The sequence below is a fragment of the Calonectris borealis genome, chromosome W (assembly GCF_964195595.1).
Source record: "Calonectris borealis chromosome W, bCalBor7.hap1.2, whole genome shotgun sequence".
Classification (NCBI taxonomy): domain Eukaryota; kingdom Metazoa; phylum Chordata; class Aves; order Procellariiformes; family Procellariidae; genus Calonectris; species Calonectris borealis.
In genome coordinates, this window is record NC_134351.1 from 53,116,952 (window position 1) to 53,140,357 (window position 23,406).

The 23,406-nt window shown below is 41.8% G+C and overlaps 1 pseudogene; it reads right to left on the minus strand.

The window, feature by feature from the left end:
* Positions 1 to 1,206: 1,206 nt before the first annotated feature.
* The window catches only part of LOC142075051 (solute carrier family 12 member 2-like), a 40,569-nt pseudogene continuing 18,369 nt past the window's right edge, over positions 1,207 to 23,406 (minus strand).

The following is a 23,406-nucleotide window of genomic DNA, read 5'->3' on the forward strand; positions in this document are numbered from 1 at the left end:
TACCTTTTACATTTCATATTGCATGACCTAGCAAGATTCTACATATTGTTTACTGTTTTCAGTTAGATGACATAATATTGCTCATATTATCCTTATTCAGGCCTTAAGTTGAGTTTTGTTTCAAAATAAATTGCAAGTGACATCAAAATGTAAAAGGCCAAGAACTAGGACAGGCCTTTTTCTCTTCTTCCTGTTTTTAATGAGAAAAACAGCCTCAGCCTATAACATGAATTCAGTTTCATATTAGAACTACAGACTGAAGACTGACACACTACCCTTCACCAAAGGTAGCTAATGTTATCCGTGTATCTCAAACTAATGCCAAAGTAGTACACAATGTCAAATTTTTGAAAAGGATCCTCTCACCTAGTACAATTAGTTTTATTTTAATTGTTACAAAATTCAGTAGTACAAAGTCTTGACAATAACATCAGGCATATATCTTACTCCAACTGACCTGCCCCAATCCTCACCTTTATTTTAAATCCAATGGATAACAACAAAAAAAAAAGCCCACAAACTTTCTGAACAATAGAAAACATACAGTACTAAGAACTAATAGCTCAATGGAAGATTGAAAAGCAGCATTCATTTTTATTGTAATTATAGAAGATACTAGAAACTAAAGGAAGTCTGATCTAAACTTAGTTGAAGGCAGATTTTGACGTTCTATATATGTGGTGGTGCATTCATACCCCCCCTTTCTTCCCTGGGCCACTTGTTGATCTGGGCCGCTTGTTGATCTCAGAAATTCCCATGAAACCTCGGCCTTGGTGTATTGAGTCTGGCGGTTGAGCACTCCTTGACTGTATCAGAAACTCTGCATAGCTGAGGCTGGGAACATACTCCTACTGCCTGGCCCGGGTGTCCAGTAGAACAACACCGAAACCTTGAGAATTCTTTAGTAATTACCACCTGGGACTGTGGCCAGGATGGAAATTTACGGATGACTAAAGCCAACCATCTTGCGAACCTATAAAGGGTGGTCCTAAGCGAGGCCCTTTGAGCTCTCCTGGACCGCAGCGGCTGCACCCAGCATCTCCCTCTGAGTGGGACGCCTCTCAGAGCTTGCGATCTTTCAGGCCTACGATATTCGGAGGACCGCTGGGTCCTGGGTGAGTCCCTTTCGAAGCTCAACCCTTTCGTCCGTTGAGAGGGAATGCCTAGACATTCGACGTGAATATTTCTTCACTGAAATTGAGGGGAATTTTTAACAGGTATACCTCCTGTATTTTTTTATATATATATATGTTTCTCTGTGTGTGTGTGAACTAATAGTAAGCATAACCTGTGATTAAGTTGTGATTGTAGTAGACTTACTAACTCACTTTGCAAATATTGAATTAGTTAATGATTAGGCGTTACTAAAGTTTGTTAATGATTAGTTGATACTCAAGTGTTGCTAAATTGTGAATGAAACCTAGACTGTCCCTGAAATATAAACCCTTAGATGATTTTCCTTTATATGTTTCATCCATGTAATAAGTAATAGAGTGAACCTTGCCATCGAATTCTATTAGGTCGCACCTTTATAAATCTCTATTAAAATCACTTTCTGCTAATTTCTTTGACGGTGATTCTTTAAGCGGCCTCTAAACCACTCATTCGCGACAATATAAAATTAAAAAATAGAATATATGGATGAGATTTGGTTAATTTCAGAAGGCACCTCAAGGCTAAAAGGCTTTCATAAATTTATAATCCTTTAAAAAATAAATCACTTTTATTGCTGCTATCCAAATCACAAAGAAAAAGCTTGTTTTGTTCCTCAGTCTAACAAGGAATCCTCCCCCATTAAGCAAGATTAATTTAGAGAAAATATAGAATAAAACTGAAGATGTCACAACTTTATAAATACAGTGACTTTGCTTGTGTGGTTTCAAATCAGTGAAATAGTGAAAGAGTCACTTTTTGCCTCTGTGATGTTAATAATCTATAGACCATCTCAGTCACTTTCCTCTAGGCACTGAAGTACCATTTTGTCATAGCTCTCCCATGTGCAGTACTCTTAAGAACAGAAGGTAAGAACACTCTGATGATTCCCACGAACAAGGAGAATTGGTGGCAGATCTTTAGAAAGAGCTTCTAACCAGGCCATGTATAGTGCACTAGAAACTGCACCTTTTCTTGCAACTGGCAAACTCCTACGAGTCACAAGAAAGAAGAAAAAAAAAAGCAATGAACAGTTAGAAAAAACTCATGGAGTACAAGTCCTATCCTATAAAGATGAAAATATAATTCTGCAAAGAGGTAGAGGTCCAATTTCCTATACTTTTCAGGTTTAACTCATGAATTAAATTCTGAGAAAAAGTAAAGAGTTCATATCTTAAGTACCACAGGCCTTTACATCTACTTACACCTCACTTTTGGCTTTTTATCACGATTTTATATTCAGGCAGCTTCACAATGAGTTCTCAGTTGGAGAAAGTTTCTTTAAAGACTCTTCAAGTCTTTAAAATAGAACTTTTACTTATGGTGCTAAGTTGTTGCAGTCTATTTATCTTTCTCACAATCCTTCCAAAACACACCATATTGTTGTCTTTTGAAAAACTACTGGAAGTCTACTTGCACTGCTCAAACTCCGTTTGTGGTACTACTTCATGGAGCTCTGAAGCAGGCCCCTAAAGAAAAACATGGTGAAGAAGCTACAATCTGCATTCTGATTGTTTACAACAAAAGTAATTCCATGGAAATGCATCAGCAAATAATGATCAAAAGTACCTTTATCTAGAGAGATTTCCCAGAAAAAACAGAGTTGAAAGGAAGAATGTGAAAGAGGAGGGAATAGTTGGCATGCAAGAGGGGAATGAATGTGAGAATCTCAAGCCGCACTGCAGATGTGGAGGTAGTCATCTGAAGTAACATATCAAAAGTATGAAACTACATAGGCTAGTTTTTATGCATCAGTAATTACTTCCAGTACTGAAACTTGCTCGAGTATTTTTATGCTTTAATGCCAAGGCACAGTCTTCTTCCTAACCTGTATTTACATATATTTATAGTTCAAATTACAATACTATATAAATTAGAATAACCATAAAAATTACTTACTTACATAACAATTATGTTAGCTGTACTTGAATGTTCTTTCAGCAACTCATTTAGCCTAATCTGACAATAAGTCTGTATTTAAAATTAAACTTGTTAGGAAGATCTTTTATTTTTAAATATAAATTAGAAAAAAAAAATTTAATCAAGAAACAAAACCCAGTTGTGATCATCTGGTATGTGTCATTTATAGAAAGCATATACTTCCCCCTCAGTTTGGTAACTTGTTCATTTGTCTGAGATACCTATGGTTCCAAGGCCATGAGAAAAAAAAATTGGTAAGCTTAGAAATGTGCAAATAAACCAAGTAATACAAAAGCTAATTTTAAGATAGTCCCTCTACTAATGATATCATCCTTCACAGCTGCTGGAAGCAAGATCCCCCTAAACTCTCTCCAAGGTTTGTTTAACTATTTCCTGTAAGCTAGTAGCAAGCCAGTGTTACAGAAGCCCCACCTTTGTTTGGCAAGACTCTCCATAATGGACCTCCTTTTTATACTACTGTATCCTTGCTTAGCATCTTAAGCAGCTCCCCACCATTCTACTACTGATGACTTCTTTCTTAAACTTGTATTCATACAGTCATTTTCAGTTTTCTCTTTCACATCAGCTATAGTGCTTGTTGCAGCAAACATTTGGAGTTAGCCATTTCTTATAGTTCTGTCGTTCTCAGGTCAGCTGAAGTCTTGTTAGCCTTCTGGCTAGTGTCTGCAGAAACAAGCTATCAGCAGACAAAAGAATGAATTGCTGCAAGTATCTCACTGAAGTTTTGGGGTTGTTTGTGGACATTGGGAACAGCAAGGAATTAACTAGTTCATTAACTATAAAGATGCTTGTCCTGGTTCCAGCTGGGACAGGGTTAACTTTCTTCCCAGTAGCTTGGGGGCTGTGCTGTGTTTTGGGTTCGGTGTGAAAGGAGCGTTGATGGCCCATTGATGCTTTGGCTGTTGCTGGGTGGTGCTTGCACCGGGAGGGGGGAGCACAGCCGGGGTGGTGGACCCAGCTGGCCAATGGGGTATTCTATACCATGTGACATCATGCTCAGTATAAAAACCAGGTGTGTGGGGGGGCTCGCCCCCGTTCGTGACACGCGGTCGGTGAGCGGTTGTGTTGTGCATTGCCTGCTTTGTGTATTCTGTTATTGTTGTTGTTCTCATTGTTATTCTTACTGTTCTACTTAGTTTTATTTCAATTATTAAACTGTTTTTATCTCAACCCGGGAGCTTTCCTACTTGTGCCCTCCCGATTCTCTCCCCCATCCCACCGGGGGGGGGTGTGATCGAGCGGCTGCGTGGCGTTTATTTTTGCTGGCTGGGGTTAAACCACGACAGTCCTTTTTGGCAGCCAACGTGGGGCACGAAGGGTTGAGATAACAACAGATTAACTAGAGCATATTAAGGAATTTATATCTGGTAACATATTAATTTGTTCTGCACCATGCTCTTGTTTTTACTGTACCTGTTAAAAATTGGAGTTGGGTTTTGTAGTCTGTTGTGCTCTGCCGTGATTAATGATGTTTTGCCTGGGAGATTTGTTACTAAAACACTGGCATTGGGGGTTATTTGGTATTTGGGATTCGTAATGAAGCCGTTTCTGCATTTCGGGTACCACCTCATGGAGGCCATTAGCAATTATACCTTTTCCTCCGAGAGATTTTTTATGGAGGAAATAGAGAATGGCACCCTCGCTACCTTCCTCTATGATGTCATCTCCTTTGTTAAAATAACTTGTCAGTACCTTGAACATCCCTGGGTAGTTAAGATACATCTATTGGTACTCCTTGGGATTATTGTTTTGGTTTTATTCAAGGTTAGTAAGCAATTTAAGAATGTCATCCAGAGATCTGCCCCAAGGCTGGATAGTTATGAGTGGCAGGGCGAGTGGGATAGCATGGGCAAATGCCTAGGGCGATGGGCACCCCCAGTGTTCTGGAACTTTACCCCTGAACAAGTGCAGAACCCTGAAAAATTAGTAGAATATTTGGAAGAAGTATGCTGTCACCCTGGCCATTCTAGGGAGACACAAATTACTACAATGTGCTGGGGCCTGGCCCACGCCTACCGAGCCCTGTTTAACACCACTCAGAACCCCCAAGGGGAAGGAAACGTCTCTGCTGCTGATGACAAAGCAACAGACCACTGTGGCTACTCCACCCCTCACGGCAAGCACAGCGGCTCCCTCACCCCCCAGGGCAGGCACGGCGGTTACTCCGCCCCCTGCGACAGAGAACCAACCCATGCCGGTATCAGTCGCCCCTATACAAAAAAGAAAATGCACAAGAAAATCAGCTCGTTTAGTAAGGGATGAAGATGAACCAGGGCCATCACGAGAACAGGAGGAGGAGGAGGCAGAACCCGTAAATGAGATGGTGACCACCCGATCCCTATCTCTGGGTGAGCTGCGAGATATGCGAAAAGATTTCAGCCGTCGTCCAGGCGAGCACATTGTCACCTGGCTGCTCCGATGCTGGGATAATGGGGCCAGTAGCCTGGAATTAGAGGGTAGGGAAGCCAAGCAGCTGGGATCCCTTTCCAGGGAAGGGGGCATTGACAAAACGATTGGACAAGGGGCACAAGTCCTCAGCCTCTGGAGGTGACTGCTGTCAGGCGTGAAGGAAAGGTATCCCTTCAAGGAAGATGTTATATGCCACCCAGGCAAGTGGACCACCATGGAGAGAGGTATCCAGTACCTGAGGGAATTAGCTGTGCTGGAAGTGATTTATGATGACCTGAACAACGAGCAGTTATCCAAAGACCCAGATGAAGTCAAATGCACCCGACCCATGTGGCGGAAGTTTGTACAGAGCGCACCAGCGTCACATGCAAACTCATTGACAATAATGACCTGGAGAGATGGAGAGGAACAAACAGTGGATGAATTGGCTGGCCAACTCCGGCAATATGAAGAAAGTCTCTCTTCCTCCCTACGGGCCTGCGTCTCTGCTGTGGAGAAACTGTCTCAGGAGGTCCAGCAACTCAAAGAGGATATGTCCTGCTCCCCACCTGCACGGGCCAGTGTCTCAGCCATTAGGAGCAAGCGTCCCTCTGCTCAAGAGAGGAGACATCGTGGGTACACACCCCGGGGCACCCTGTGGTTTTACCTGCGTGACCACGGAGAGGACATGAGGAAGTGGGATGGAAAACCTACCTCAGTCCTACAGGCACGGGTACATGAGTTGCAAGGGAAAACAACCACACAAGGGGGTTCTTCCAGGAAAACTGCTTCTCCAGTCTCCAGTGAGTTCCCCAGACAGAGTAGAAGGGCTGATTCCACTTCCGACCTTAACAAAGGGACTTCTGACTCATACTTACAAGAAGTGGATAGCGAATATGATGACCAGGACTAGAGGGGCCCTGCCTCCAGCCAGGTGGAGGAAAGGGACAACCGGGTTTACTGGACTGTGTGGATTCAATGGCCTGGCACATCAGAGCCACAAGAATATAAGGCTCTCGTAGACACCGGTGCGCAGTGTACCCTGATGCCATCAGGCTATAAAGGGGCAGAACCCATCTGTATTTCTGGAGTGACAGGGGATCCCAAGAGTTAACTGTATTGGAGGCCGAAGTGAGCCTAACCGGGAATGAGTGGCAGAAGCACCCCATTGTGACTGGCCCAGAGGCTCCGTGCACCCTTGGCATAGACTACCTCAGGAGAGGGTATTTCAAGGACCCAAAAGGGTACCGGTGGGCTTTTGGTATAGCTGCCCTGGAGATGGAGGAAATTAAACAGCTGTCCACCTTGTCCGGTCTCTCAGAGGATCCTTCTGTTGTGGCGTTGCTAAAGGTTGAAGAACAACAGGTACCAATTGCTACCACAACAGTGCACCGGCGGCAATACCGCACCAACCGAGACTCCCTGATCCCCATCCATGAGCTGATTTGTTGACTGGAGAGCCAAGGAGTGATCAGCAAGACTCGCTCACCCTTCAACAGTCCCATATGGCCAGTGCGAAAGTCCAATGGAGAGTGGAGACTAACAGTAGACTATCGTGGCCTGAACGAAGTCACGCCGCCACTGAGTGCTGCCGTGCCGGACATGCTAGAACTCCAATACGAACTGGAGTCAAAGGCAGCCAAGTGGTACGCCACAAATGATATCGCTAATGCGTTCTTCTCAATCCCTTTGGCGGTGGAGTGCAGGCCACAGTTTGCTTTCACTTGGAGGGGTGTCCAGTACACCTGGAATCGACTGCCCCAGGGGTGGAAACACAGCCCTACCATTTGCCATGGACTGATCCACACCGCACTGGAACAGGGTGAGGCTCCAGAACACCTGCAATACATTGATGACATCATCGTGTGGGGCAGCACAGCAGAGGAAGTTTTTGAGAAAGGGGAGAGAATAATTCAAATCCTTCTGAAGGCCAGTTTTGCCATAAAAAAAAGTAAGGTCAAGGGACCTGCACAGGAGATCCAGTTTTTAGGAATAAAATGGCAAGATGGACGTCGTCAGATCCCAACGGATGTGATCAATAAAATAACAGCCATGTCTCCACCAACTAACAAAAAGGAAACACAAGCTTTCTTAGGCATTGTGGGTTTTTGGAGAATGCATATTCCAAATTACAGTCAGATCGTAAGCCCTCTCTATCAAGTGACCCGGAAGAAGAACGACTTCAGATGGGGCCCTGAGCAACGACAAGCCTTTGAACAAATTAAACAGGAGATAGTTCAGGCAGTAGCCCTTGGGCCAGTTCGGGCAGGACAAGATGTAAGGAATGTGCTCTACACCGCAGCCGGGGAGAATGGCCCTACCTGGAGCCTCTGGCAGAAAGCACCAGGGGAGACTCGAGGTCGACCCTTAGGGTTCTGGAGTCGGGGATACAGAGGATCCGAGGCCCGCTACACTCCAACTGAGAAGGAGATATTGGCAGCATATGAAGGGGTTCGAGCTGCTTCGGAAGTGGTTGGCACTGAAGCACAGCTCCTCCTGGCACCCCGACTGCCGGTGCTGGGCTGGATGTTCAAAGGGAGCGTCCCCTCTACACATCATGCAACCGATGCTACGTGGAGTAAGTGGGTCACACTGATCACACAACGGGCCCAAATAGGAAACCCCAGTCGCCCAGGAATCTTGGAGGTTATCAAAAACTGGCCAGAAGGCAAAGATTTTGGAATATCCCCAGAGGAGGAGGTGACGCGTGCTGAAGAAGCCCCACTGTATAATAAACTACCAGAAAACGAGAAGCAATATGCCCTGTTCACTGATGGGTCCTGTCGCCTTGTGGGAAAACATCGGAGGTGGAAGGCTGCGGTATGGAGTCCTATACGCCAAGTTGCAGAAACTGCTGAAGGAGAAGGTGAATCGAGTCAGTTTGCAGAGGTGAAAGCCATCCAGCTGGCCTTGGACATTGCTGAACGAGAAAAATGGCCAGTCCTTTATCTCTATACTGACTCATGGATGGTGGCAAATGCCCTGTGGGGGTGGTTGCAGCAGTGGAAGCAGAACAACTGGCAGCGCAGAGGCAAACCCATCTGGGCTGCCGCATTGTGGCAAGATATTGCTGCCCGGGTCGAGAACCTGACTGTAAAAGTACGTCACGTAGATGCTCACGTACCCAAGAGTCAGGCCAGCGAAGAGCACCAAAACAACCAGCAGGTGGATCAGGCTTCCAAGATCGAAGTAGCTCAGGTAGATCTGGACTGGGAACATAAGGGTGAATTATTTATAGCTCGGTGGGCCCATGACATCTCAGGCCATCAAGGAAGAGACGCAACATATAGATGGGCTCGTGATCGAGGGGTGGACTTGACCATGGACGCTATTGCACAGGTTATCCACGAATGTGAAACATGCGCTGCAATCAAGCAAGCCAAGCGAGTAAAGCCTCTTTGGTATGGAGGACGATGGTTGAAGTATAGTTATGGGGAGGCTTGGCAGATTGATTATATCACACTCCCACAAACCCGACAGGGCAAGCGCTATGTGCTCACCATGGTGGAAGCAACCACAGGATGGCTGGAAACATATCCTGTGCCCCATGCCACTGCCCAGAACACCATCCTGGGCCTTGAAAAACAAGTCCTATGGCGACATGGCACCCCAGAAAGAATTGAGTCAGACAACGGGACTCATTTCCGAAACACCCTCATAGACGCCTGGGCCAAAGAGCACGGCATTGAGTGGGTCTATCACATCCCCTACCATGCACCAGCCTCCGGGAAAATCGAACGATACAACGGACTGCTAAAGACTACGCTGAGGGCAATGGGTGCTGGGACATTCAAGCATTGGGACACACATTTAGCAAAGGCCACCTGGTTAGTCAACACCAGGGGGTCTGTCACTTGAGCTGGTCCTGCCCAATCCAAACCCTTACGTACTGTAGATGGAGATAAAGTCCCTGTCGTGCACATAAGAAATATGCTGGGGAAGACAGTCTGGGTTACTCCTGCCTCTGGCAAGGGAAAACCCATCCGTGGGATTGCTTTTGCTCAGGGACCTGGGTGTGCTTAGTGGGTGATGCGAAAGGATGGGGAAGTCCGGTGTGTACCTCAAGGGGACTTGATTTATGGTGAAAATAGCCAATGAACTGAATTGTACGATGTTAGTTATTACATAGTACTGTATGTCATCACTTCTATGGTTACCATATGCCATATTAACAGTATTACAGTAAGAATCACCCAGATTAACGTAGGATGAACTCCGATGAAACTGAGTAAGGTGCAACAATGATAGAACCGGACGAGCGCCCAGAACTGGCCTCCGCATACAAGATCCCAACACCACACACCATCTCTCCTGCCCTGCAAGACTGTTATGACAGGTGGAACCCGAAGTCATGGACTAAATGAACTCAACGGACGTTTTAGAGGGATGGCCCATGGACTAAGGGAATGATATCTCTGTGTGTGTATATATCAAAAGGCAGGGAAAAGTAGCTGTGACTAATTGGAATGTATGGGAAAATGTGAGACCTGGGCATGATGTAGATGGTATAGAATAAGGGGTGGATATTGTCCTGGTTCCAGCTGGGACAGGGTTAACTTTCTTCCCAGTAGCTTGGGGGGTGTGCTGTGTTTTGGGTTCGGTGTGAAATGAGCGTTGATGGCCCATTGATGTTTTGGCTGTTGCTGGGTGATGCTTGCACCGGGAGGGGGGAGCACATCCGGGGTGGTGGACCCAGCTGGCCAATGGGGTATTCTATACCATGTGACATCATGCTCAGTATAAAAACCAGGTGTGGGGGGGGGCTCGCCCCCCATTCGTGACACGTGGTCGGTGGTCGGTGAGCGGTTGTGTTGTGCATTGCCTGCTTTGTGTATTCTGTTATCGTTGTTGTTCTCATTGTTATTATTACTGTTCTACTTCGTTTTATTTCAATTATTAAACTGTTTTTATCTCAACCCGGGAGCTTTCCTACTTGTGCCCTCCCGATTCTCTCCCCCATCCTACCGGGGGGGGTGTGATCGAGCGGCTGTGTGGCGTTTATTTTTGCTGGCTGGGGTTAAACCACGACAATGCTGCTTTCCACCAGTTATTCATAAAAGCATCTATGGAAGAGAATAACAAGAATCAGCTCATTAATTATATCCACAAATGCCAGTAGGAGGAGGGGAAAAAAATCAACAACATTTAACATAACTGTTTAAAGAATACAGCACCTTTGTTTTGTGAAGCTCAAGTTCATTATCTGTTATCCTTCAAGGTTCACTCTCCTTCATTTTATCTGCAACTTCTTGTTCTTTATCATCTTCATGAAGTCTGAATGGCTCTATATTTCTTCAAAAGCTGCAATACTAGAACAATTAAGAGAACAGCCATATTAAAACAGATATGGTACTAGTCTGTATATCAGTAATGACTTTCATGCTATGGGAGAGAGGAGTGAGAATATGTGAGAGAAACAACTCTGCAGACACCAAGGTCAGGGAAGAAGGAGGGGGAGGAGGTGCTCCAGGCGCCGGAGCAGAGATTCCCCTGCACCCCATGGTGAAGACCATGGTGATGCAGGTTGTCCCCCTGCAGCCCATGGAGGTCCACAGTGGAGCAGATATCCACCCTGCAGCCTATGGAGGACCCCACACCGGAGCAGGTGGATGTGCCCTGAAGGAAGCTGCAGCCCATGGAGAGCCCACGCTGGAGCAGTCTGTTCCTGAAGGACTGCACCCTGTGGAAAGGACCCATGCTGGAGCAGTTCTTGAAGAACTGCAGCCCGTAGGTGGGACCCCATGCTGGAGCAGGGGAAGAGCATGAGGAGGAAGGAGTGGCAGAGACGAAGAGTTATGAACTGACTGCAACCCCCATTCCCCATCCCCCTGTGCCACTCAGGGGGAGGAGGTAGAAGAGTCGGGAGTGAAGTTGAGCCTGGGAAGAAGGTGGGGGTGGGGGGAAGGTGTTTTTAGTTTTGTTCTCATTTCTCACTATCCTACTCTGTTATTAATTGGCAATAAATTAAATTAATCTTCCGAGTCTGTTTTGCCCATGACGATAATTGGTGAGTGATCTCCCTGTCCTTATCTCAACCCATGAGCTTTTCGGCATATTTTCTCCCCCTGAGAAAGGAGGGGGAGTGATAGAGTGGCTTGGTGGGCACCTGGCGGACAGGCAAGATCAACCCACCACACTTGAAAGTTGAAGAGTACTAGCTTAGAAAGTATATAGCAACTAACAATGATTTATTCAGAATTAAGTTTGAAAGAGAAGTTTAACATGCCACATAAAAAAAAACCCTAAACCATCCACCAAAAAAACCTAGCTATCAAGGTCTCATTAAGATTTTGGCTTTGATATTTTTCTTTTTAATTTTTCCAGTACAGTCTAAGACACATGTTCAAATCTAAATAACCAGAGCCATCTTGTCTACAGTCTTCCTGTTGCATTCTTTAGGATGTCAAGTGTATTCTCAAATTACTTGGATGTTACAGCAACAACTTTGAAAGAAAAAAATAGAAGGAGAAAGAGGCATTCATTTCTCTTTCTAAGAGAAACTGATCTCACCCTAATTTCTCAACTCAGATTACGATATTTGAATAGCAAATAAAGGCTGCCATGGATTAGGAAAGGTAACTTGTCTTTGAATTGCCCCCAATATGCGAGACATGCGAGAGGTGAAAAAGTAATCAATATTAAGATTTTAGTGGAACAGACTGAAATGTATGCCTTATGTTCAATGAAATAATTAGATTTTGATGGTATTTGAATGTTTTTTATAAAGAACACCAAGTATTGCCAATCTTTTGTGGTTTCAAATTACATACTGTGGAAGGTTTATTAAAAAAAAGTAAGTAAATCCTCTTAATATATATTGCAATATCAGTATATGTAACATGTTACCTTCCATGTAGTTAAACACTTCCCCCATGTCCATTTTCAAACTGAGGCATTCCTGTTCCTCTAGGAAACCTCCACATTATGTAAAGAATATGCATTTTTTTCTACCCTTAGCCTTAACAGTGTTCTTTACTCAAGTTAGTTGATACAATGACTTCACTTCCATCAAGAGTGAAAAACACCAAATGTAATCTGCTGCTGTTTTTTGGCAGAAGAAAAAGGAGAAGTGTTAACAATATTCTATTATACAGCAAAGCAACTGTTAAAAAAAAAAAGCATCTTTTATCTACTTAATTTACAGCTATTGTTAACTCCAACTAGATTTTTTAAAAAGGTTTTGGATACATTTTGGAGAATTATTCCACAGAGATCGTAAAAAATGCTCTCAGAAGAAATAACTCATGGATCACTTCATGAAATGTGACCCATGTAATTCTACAATCTCAACTTTTTAATGCACATGAATGAGCACTACCTATAATTTTAGGCATTTTACAGTAGCAGGCCTCTATCACAGGAGCAAAGGCATCCAAAAAGCACCAGAGTGCCAGAAGTACTCTACCATTTTAGTTACTTGATATATTCTATATGTTTTAGAAAAGGTGAGTAAAAAGCAGGGTGTAAAAGAATACATATTAGCATTTATATAAGTTGTAAACAGGTATTTCCTAATTTGCATGACAACTCAAATTATTCAGATCAATATTTTCACTTCAACACACTAAAGATGACTTGAAGGGGAAAGATGATCCTTAGGCATGTCTTGATATTTTTAGATCTTATAGACACATTCTACTATGAAAAAACCCCCACAGCCAGTACTGAAAGCCATCTACAATTACTATTGTTTAAACTTGAAAAAAAAAAATCAGAAATATCATACGTATGACAATTCCCGTGCAGCTTAAAAGTTGCAACTTAAAAGTCCAAGCTAATTTAAAAAACAAAACAAAACAAAAACGCTCACAAGAACAACACCCCACACAATACAACAGGCTACTTAAAGACGAAACTTCATTACCTTAAGCTAAACAGCCAAGTAAGATTAAGACCACTTAAAACTATTGTGAGCATTCCTCTTCTTTTTAGAGGATATTGCTCCAGACAAATTGGATTTTTCTAACTGGATGTTTTCTAAATCTAACATTACAGTCTGTACTGGGTCTGGATGGGATGGAGTTAACTTACTTCATAGCAGCCTGTATGGTGCTGTGCTTTGCATTTGTGACCAAAACTGTTGATAGCACACCAATGTTTTGGCAACAGCTGAACAGTGCTTCCACAGTGTCAAGCCCCCACAAAAGTCAGTAGGGTGAATAGCCTGGGGGTGGGCAAGAGGTTGGGAGGGGACATACCTGGGACAGCTGACCCAAACTGACCAAAGGGATATTCCATACCATATGATGTCATGCTCAGCAATAAAAGCTCGGGGAAAGGAGAAGGAAGGGGGGACACTCATGATTATGGTGTTTGTATTCCCAAGCAACGGTTATGCATGTTGAGGCCCTGCTTCTCAGGAAGTGGCTGGACATCTGCCTGCCAATGGGAAGTAGTGAATGAATTCCTCTTTTTGCTTTGCTTGCACACGCAGCTTTTGCTTTCCCTATTAAACTGTCATTGTCTTGATCCATGACTCTTTTCCCCTTCTTTCTATTTTGTCCCTGTCTCATGGGAGAGGGGAGTGAGTGACAGGCAGGGTGGGTGTTTGGTCGCTGGTTGGGGTCTACCCACCACAGTCCTTTCTTGGCGCCCAAGAGGGGGACTGCAGGAATTCTAGATAACCACAGTAATTGGGAGAGGTAACGGGAAAAACTTGGACTAGATATTGCCAGGGAGTCAAATAATTGTGGGGAATCTTTTGTTGGTCAAAAGTGGTGAAGGGATGAGAGGTGGAGTTTTATTGTGTGTGTAAATTGTCCACCTTTATCAGTGTTATGAGGATGCTACTTTGATTTTGGTATGGGGAATTTTTTTTTGTTGATGTTAGTGAAGTTTGTGAAGAGTATGTTATGAATGTATATTTTAATGAAAATTCTTAAGTATGTATTTCATAGAGGCAAGGGGTGGAATGTATTGGGTGTACATAGCAAGGTTTTGGTACTGGAGGGAGGGGTGCAGGGGTAGCCCCTGTGAAAAGAGGCCAGAGGTTGCCCTGTGCTGGACACACCTGGTTCCAGCCAGCTCCACAATGGACCCACCGCTCTGGCAAAAGCTGAGCCAGTCAGAGAACCTGGTGGCACCTCTGTGAGAACATATTTAAGAAAAGGGCAAATACCACATGGCAGTATGAGGAGGAAAGAAAAAAAAGTGGGGGGAAAAAGTGAGAAAAACTGTGAACACCTGTGAACACCAAGGTCAGAGAAGAAGGAGGGGGAGGAGGTGAGGTGCTCTAGGCACCAGAGCAGATATTTCCCTGCAGCCCATGGAAGAGACCACAGTGAGGCAGGTATTCCCTGCAGCCTGTGGAGAGGACCAAGCCAGAGCAGATATCCACACTACAGCCTGTGAAGGACCCTATGCAGGAATAAGTGGCTATTTCCTGAAGGAATTGCGGCCCATGCAAAGTCCACGCAGGAGCAGGTTCTCCTGACAGGAACTGCAGCCTGTGGAGGACCCACTCTGGAGCAGGGGAAAAGTGTGAAGAGGAAGGAGCATCAGAGAGGAACTGTTATGGACTGACCCTAATTCCCCATTCACCATCTCCCCTGCACCTGCAGGGGAGGAGGGAGGGGGTGCGGGGGGGTAGAGGAGTTGGGAGTGAAGGTGAGCCTGGGGGAAAAAGGGGGTGGGGAATGTGTTGTTTTAATTTTTGCCTTTGTTTCTCACTATCCAAATCTATTTTAATTGTCAATAACTTAAGTTAATTTTCCCCAAGTCAAGTCTGTTTTGCCTGTGACAGTAATTAGTAAATGATCTCCCTGTCCTTATATCAACCCATGAGCTTTTTCATCTTATTTTCTCCCCCTGTCCTGTTGAGAAGGGGGAGTGAGAGTGCAGCTTGGTGGGGGTCTGGCTGCAGTCCAAGGTTAACCCACCACACAGTCTAAAGACCAGAGGTAAAAAAAAAAAAGTTATAAAATACAAAGTTCTAGACTCTTGTAAAAAAGTTATAGCTTAGTTAATTTCCTGCATTTTTCTGAAACTCTGTATGTTATAGGACCTACTTTATCAAAATTCTTAAGAACAAAATATTCTAAATTCATGAAAGAAATTAAGACTTCACCTAACAACCAGTTTTTTGGGGATTTTTTTTTTGAGACTTACTTTTCTATCTTTGGCTTAGTATTAATATCTCCAAGGACCATGATGTCTGAGAAATCTATCCGAAATTTTCTGAGCAAAGTAGCCATCCTGCATCAGAAAAAAACAAGCCTTTATACAGTGAGCACATCTTTTATAATTTACAGGGTAAATAGTCAGGCACTTGGTACTAAAAACACTAGTTTGAAAACAAAAACAAACACCACCACCCCCCAAGTGTGATAGAAGTAGAGGGGAAAAAATCCCTGTTTGAACAGAACTATTATACAAACCTGGCATGCTGCTATAGATCAACATACTTTGGAAAATACATTTTTAAAAGCATAAAATAAGAGAAGAGCCCTCCCTTAAAGCCAACCCCAGAAAATATTTGAGGAACAGAGAAAACATTAGTGCCAGACAACATTACAGAAAAATTAGTGTAACCTGAGGTATCTCATTCAACATAATTTGGGGGAATGGAACTATTCTGGTGGAGGGAGAACAGAGTATGATTAAACCTCTGCTAAAGAACAATTGAAAGAAGGCTCCTAAGTAAGAGAAAGTCATCTAGTGTATACCACGTTCTGTTAGCATTTGAAATGAAATTTTTAGAGGAAAACTTACGCTCTTCTGTCATGATCAATCCTGTTTATTTTTCCACCAATGAACACTCTGATCTTACAATCTTTCCACTTTTTCTTGGTTGTAAGAAGATAAGGAATCAACAGTGTCAAACCTGCATTTTGACCAGAGTTTAGGAACGTATCAGAAAACATAGCATCTTCTAAGAAGAGTTTAATAGTACAACTTTGTAATCTATATATGAACTGACTGAAAGATATCTATCAACAATTAATTCAAAATCACTTCAATATTGTTTTCCAAACACTTGTTGATAAAGTACAAAGTACATTACCTCCATCATCAAAGAGCCACCAGACATCAATATTGCTTTTGCCTTGTTTCTTCTGAAACTGGGTACTAGCATCAAGAAGTCTTTGGTCAGCCAAATTTAAAGGAGAAGAAGGGCCCTTTGAGTCTGGAAAAAATATATAATGGCAGGTTATTTTTGAACTGTTTTGCTTAATAACCCCAAAATCCAAATGCAACATCTTAATATCAATATTTTGTGATATCTGTAAGTTGAAATGAAGTAGTTTTGAAATTTTCTTTTTCTAGACTCCAAATTTTGATTGAATAGATATATACTAAGCTATATTTAGGGAGTTCGCAAACTCACAAGTTCAGCGGCTACAGATTTAAACCTCCAAGTCATCTAGCAGACATTTGAGAAATAAATGATTTGCAAGATCCTTATATAGTCATTTGCCTGAACAATTTAACTAATATCACATACATACTTCATAGCATTAGATCATGTGCTGTTGCTACCTCTTGCATGACAAAAATCTTACTCCCCTGAAAAACATGTAGACTCTAATTTATAAATAAGAACCACCTCCTAAGCACTGTTCTTCATTCTTTAAATCCATTTTTCTTTAAGCATGTGGTCAAAAGAAAAGCTAGCTCTAACTGTTGGAATTCTATCTTTTGTAGAAAGTACTGTTTTGCACGTGCAAGGATCTGAAGCACAATAGACTAGTTTTGTGTAACCAAGACAGCTATCGCATCTACTGTATAGATACTTATTAGAACAAGACTACAATGGCATTTTCAATTAGTTTAATACATATAAATATATAAAAGAACTATAGAAAAAAACCTAACTCATTTCCCTTAGCTTAAATCTGAATTTGAACAAGAAACAAGAGTTTGATATTAATCTCAGTCCTTACCTTATTAAGAATTTTTAAATTCAGAGTACATTTGTGACTGATTTAAATTACTATACTACTATACTGCATACTGGGATTTCTTCCAAACTTCAAGCTGAAATCTCACTTTTCATTATTAAAAAGTAACAGCTTCTAGCTGTTAAAATTATGAAGTAAATATCAAGAGTTGGATGTATTTTAGTTGAGGCAAAAGTATTCGCTTAACTCTCAAAAAAAGCCTAAAATAAACCAAGAACTGCTTAATTCATCTTAATTAATCTCTATTCATACTATTTGAATGACTACTTCACATTATTTCAGACATTAATCTCACTGATTGGCTATATTATCCCTTGCTTTGTAAGCTATTGAACAATTCCAAATACTATAGCAACAACTATGGCTTCAGAAGATCTATTGAATAGACTGATACAACACTTGAGAGTATACCAGTAGATAATCCTTCCCTTACTCCTAAATCAAGTAGTGATCCAGTAAAATATCTGAGACCCAGAGAACAAAGCAATCTCCTGAATACATTTCAATATCAATTATAAAGAACAAAGTTCAAAAAAAACCAACAAACACCTAAAAACAAACAAAGAAACAAAAAACCTAAAACCACCCCACATTCATATTTTGGATGCATACACAATCCTTTCTCAGTAACAACCTGTTCTGGGAACTTGCACAAACTTTCATTTTACCACAACCTAATCCTTGAAGATGAACCGACCATATTCCAACTCAAGTATAAACAAACAAATTAACATTGTATGGTTGATATTTTCTCTCTCTGGCACACACACACATGTGCGTATACAAAAAGGAGTGTGAAAGGAAAATCGAAATTAACAACGTGAAAGAATGATTTAACATAAAATGGTGAAAAATGACTGCCTTTTTTCAACAGTGATTGCATTGGAGTCTTTCCATCCTCCTCGTCTTCTGGAACATGTTTAAACATATAAAATGAAAAGGTTAATTTCCTTTGTGATGTTAATGAAAACACAACTATTTTATATTAAAAAAATGTAGAAAATAAATATGTAGAATGAAATGGTTTTTCATATGAAAAAACACAGTGTCCTAAGAATGACTTGTACTTAAAAAGAAACAAACCCAAAAACCAAATCCAAACATTTTTCACTTAACTATAAAGTCACTTTAAGCTTTTTCCTTAAAAAGAGGAAAGTCAGTTAATGTCAAAGTATCCTGAATTATTTGTGTCTGTTAATATGCATATAATAAAATATTCTAGTCTGAGGTAAAGAATCCTTCATAAATTTAGCAGCACTTTCAATATATAGCTTTGTGGCCTGCTTCTCACTCAATCTCATTAACTATTTAAAAAAAAAAATCCATTGTAGTTTGTAGTCTACCAACTATTTTATTTAGAGGCCTAGAGCTCAAAGATTTATTTTATGTACTGGTAAATTCTAAAACAAAACACTTAAATGATTAGATATCAATGGCTAGAAAAGCATGAGACACTTCTGTTCCCCAGAAAAAAAAAAAAACAACCTTATTTAATTCCTTGGGGGAAGGTGGGGGAGGGAATGAAAACAGAACCAGAGAGAGAAAGAGTGAGAATTCAAGTTTCATTGCTAACTAGAAAGTTACCTTTATGTAGAACAGGAGTTTTTTCTCTAGATGACGGAACAAAAGCTATAGAAAAAGCATCTGTCTCAGCCTTCTTGCTATAATCCACTTTTACTATGACATCCTTGGAACATGGAGATTTTTCTTGAAATGACAGTATCTCTTCTTTGAGGAAGCAAACACACACATTATAAACCACTTATTTGTGCCAAATGGTATCAGACAGAGATACATGACTATACTGGCAAAGTTCACAGTTGGTTAAACTGTACTGCAACTGCCATGCTATGGAAAACAACAAAAACTTATATCAACTGATTCAAAGTACAAAGAGGCTCCTCCTTTGAAAATAGCTTTAGATTCCTGCTACTTCCTTCCCAAATTTTTGGTGTCTATTGCATTACCGTAGGCTAAACATAAAACAGAGCTAGCTACTACTGAGAAAGTACAAACTTAATGTTTATATTATGTGCATCTTTTAAAAATTTAAAAATATCAAGACACAGTACCTCTGGCATAAATAGAATTTGAAAAAATTAAGAGCTAAATAGAAACATTGGCTAGAAATGTTTCTCATTTTAGCAAAAATTTCCCTCCTTTGATCAAAAGGAAAAGCCTCTAGGAAAAAAAAAAAAAGACAGACTTTAATAGAAGAAACACTAACTACAAAAGACAACTACTGATACCAGAATAATGTTAACTAAGCATCTGTATAGAGAAAAAGTTTTTCAAGTGTTGCTAATGGAACCCTACTGCTTACAAGATGCCTTAAGTATGAAATGTGTGGTAAAGGTATCACATTCTCTGCTATTATATTAACGGAGTCACACTACTAATTCTATCTGACATCGAGACCCTGTTTTTTGTTTAAAAATATTGGGGGGGGATTGGTGCAACATTTTCCATGCAAAATGAGAAAAAATATAAACCCTAACCCCAAGTGGAGGATGAACCTTAGACAAGGCCCCAGCCATGGCCCAGACCACCAAGTTTTCTTCCAGGCTTGGCTTCAGTTGAGCTACTCGATGGTTGAGTTGAAGCAAACTCAACACAGACCCCAGTGGATACTAATAAGACTTTTCTGACACCTTGGAGTTATGCTTTCCCAGTCTTCTCAGCAGTGTCCTGTGTGAACAACAGGCCACTCCTTGCTGTTTTTCTCATACTGCTTTGCCCTCTTGCACACAGCAACAAGTTCTCTGCCTCCCTCTAAATCCTAACACCTTTGTACATTTCCAGGGAAGGAAAAACCATCCCCTCTTTCCACAGCGTGCCACCTACACAGCGTGAGTTGCATGTCACAAGCAGTCTTCCTCATTGTAGCCACACTGCATGGAGCAGGCTACAAACAAATTAGACATTATCAATTTAGTAGACAGTTGCCAACAAAATTCACAGGCTTCCTTCATGATTCTGCTCAAAATTCAACTAAAATTATGCTAGTTGGCTTAAGACAACTAGCTACAAACTGCAACCAAGTCATCTGTGTTGAAAATACAAAACCTTTCCAAACTTAAGACAGACTGCTGTTGAGGGTCTCTAAGCTGCTGAGGTGAGGGGAAAAAATACATAACATAGTGTTATTGGATCATGCAACTTTTGCTAAATTATTTTCTTAATTTCTAGACTTGAGTCTTAAGTACTTGATATCAATTTGGTAGCCTCTTTACTTTCTTTCAGTAACATATTAAGTCATTGGGAAGCAAGTACATACAGCTTACAAATACAGATAGTTGTATATATATAAAACCAAGTTCTGTTGCATAACATAGGGTATACTTCTTATAGATGTCAGGCTGTATTGTGTTTCTGTGGCAAGGTTTTTGGTAGCGGGGGGGCTGCAAGGGTGGCTTCTGTGAGAAGACACCAGAAGCTGCCTTCATGTAGGACAGAGCCAGTTTGAGCCGGCTGCAAGATGGATCCGCCGCTGGCCAAAGCTGAGCCAATCAGAGACGGTGGTAGCGCCTCTGTGATAACATATTTAAGAAAGGGTAAAAAATGCTGTGAAACAGCAGCTGGGGGAGAGGAGTGAGAATATATGTGAGAGAAACAACTCTGCAGACACCAAGGTCAGTGAAGAAGGAGGGGGAGGACGTGCTCCAGGTGCTGGAGCAGAAATTCCCCTGCAGCCTGTGGTGAAGACCATGGTGAGGCAGGCTGTCCCCCTGCAGCCCATGGAGGTCCACGGTGGAGCAGATATCCACCCTGTAGCCTGTGGAGGACCCCACGCCAGAGCAAGTGGATGTGCCCTGAAGGAAGCTGCAGCCTGTGGAGAGCCCACACCGGAGCAGGCTCCTGGCAGGAACTGCAGCCCATGGAGAGGAGCCCATGCAGGAGCACACTTTCAGGCAGGACCTGTGACCCCGTGGGGGACCCACACTGGAGCAGTCTGTTCCTGAAGGACTGCACCCTGTGGAAAGGACCCATGCTGGAGCAGTTCTTGAAGAACTGCAGCCCGTAGGTGGGACCCCATGCTGGAGCAGGGGAAGAGCATGAGGAGGAAGGAGTGGCAGAGACGAAGAGTTATGAACTGACTGCAACCCCCATTCCCCATCCCCCTGTGCCACTCAGGGGGAGGAGGTAGAAGAGTCGGGAGTGAAGTTGAGCCTGGGAAGAAGGTGGGGGTGGGGGGAAGGTGTTTTTAGATTTGTTCTCATTTCGCATTATCCTACTCTTATTAATTGGCAATAAATTAAATTAATCTTCCGAGTCTGTTTTGCCCATGACGATAATTGGTGAGTGATCTCCCTGTCCTTATCTCAACCCACAAGCTTTTCTTTGTATTTTCTCCCCCTGTCCGGTTGAGGAGGGGGAGTGATAGAGCCACTTGGCGGGCACCTGGCGGCTAGCCAAGGTCAACCCACCACACAGGCTTATTAATTTCAATGATTTTTATTCTATGAAATGAGTGGGTGTTTTTTTTGTTTTTAAAAAAAAAAAATCTTCATTTAACATCTTCAGAAAGTGGTGTTAAAAGAACAGCTATTTGCCAGAGGAAACAAAATAAATCTTACTTTGTACCTGAAGGTGAGATATGTCCAAGCCCTCTTTTAGACGGATAACAACTACACCATACTGGATGTCAAAGGCATCACTACACAAAAGAAACAGAAATAAAACACTTTTAAAACCTTTTCTTTCCCCAGAAGCCTACTTTATGCACCCTCTGAACAAATTTTAGAGACTAAACTCCATTTAAAACTTCCAAATCATGTTTGTGTTACAATTTCAGCTTCAATTCCAAACTATCAACTGCATTAGTGAACTGAACACCATGTCCTGAAAAGCAACATACATAAAGGTTATCTGTTCCCTTTTCTCTCTCCTATATAAAATGGTGGTTAAATAAAAGAAACATGAACAAGTCAGTCGAATTCTGCAGAGATGATGACAAGATACACTGGGAAATATAAATTTTGATTCCTCCCATCAAAAATGGGATTTATTTCAAGTACATCTCCTTGATCTGCAGACTGCACATTTCTGAAGTGTTCCAAAACATTTGGGATTAAAAAAAGATATGAAATTTTAATTCAGAATCAAATTAGATACAAGTTTAATGTGCTTATTTCCATTATATCTGATGGGGGAAGGAACTCACTCCTTTAAAAAAAGAAATTAAGAGGAGAAACTTCATTATTGTAGAAACAAGCAATAAGCCTGAATAAATGACTGAGTTAAAGTCTGAGTAAAAGGAAGGACAGAAAACCAAAGATTTAAAAGAGAAAAATATGAACTTAATAATATCATACAGTTTGCATTAGCCATTAATCATCAACACTTTAAATATAGATACCTCATTACAAACAACTATAATTCAGAGAAATCCCATGTCCTTTCCCCAGACAGAAATCCCACAAGATTTCACTCATTAAATGCTTTTCTTTAAAAGTAGTAAGATTTGATGAGAAATGTTCAAAGTATCAACATATTCTAAAATAAATGCAATAAAAATTGAGTATGGTGTAAGAAGAAAATGTTTTTCCCGTCAGTGGACATTTTTAATACATTATTTAATTTGTTAAATCTCTACAGATGAGATGTGTTTCTGTTGTGCACTTCAGAAATTTTCAAAATTCAAACTTTAAAAATATGCTTGACCTACAGTTACTACCTCCTGAGGTTTTTCTGTTGTGGATGTGGAGAGCCACATGACTTTCTGGCCCTAAGAGTTCTTCCAGCACAAGCCATTCCAGAACAATACGCGGGGTGGGGGTGGGGTGTGGATCCCACATCCACAAAGAAAAAACAACCGACTTTTCCCCTTATTTTTCACTGCCTTTGGTGCTCCTACATTTTTCTTAAGGACCCGGGGTGGTGGTAGTGGTGGTGTGAGAGGTTTGGGGTTTTTTTCCCTTCCCCTCCGCTTTTTTTTTAAATCTCTACCTGTAATCCTACTTCCTTTCTTTCTTTTAAAGGCACAGTAACCAACAAGGGTAAAGCACAAGTAAAACAGGTTAAG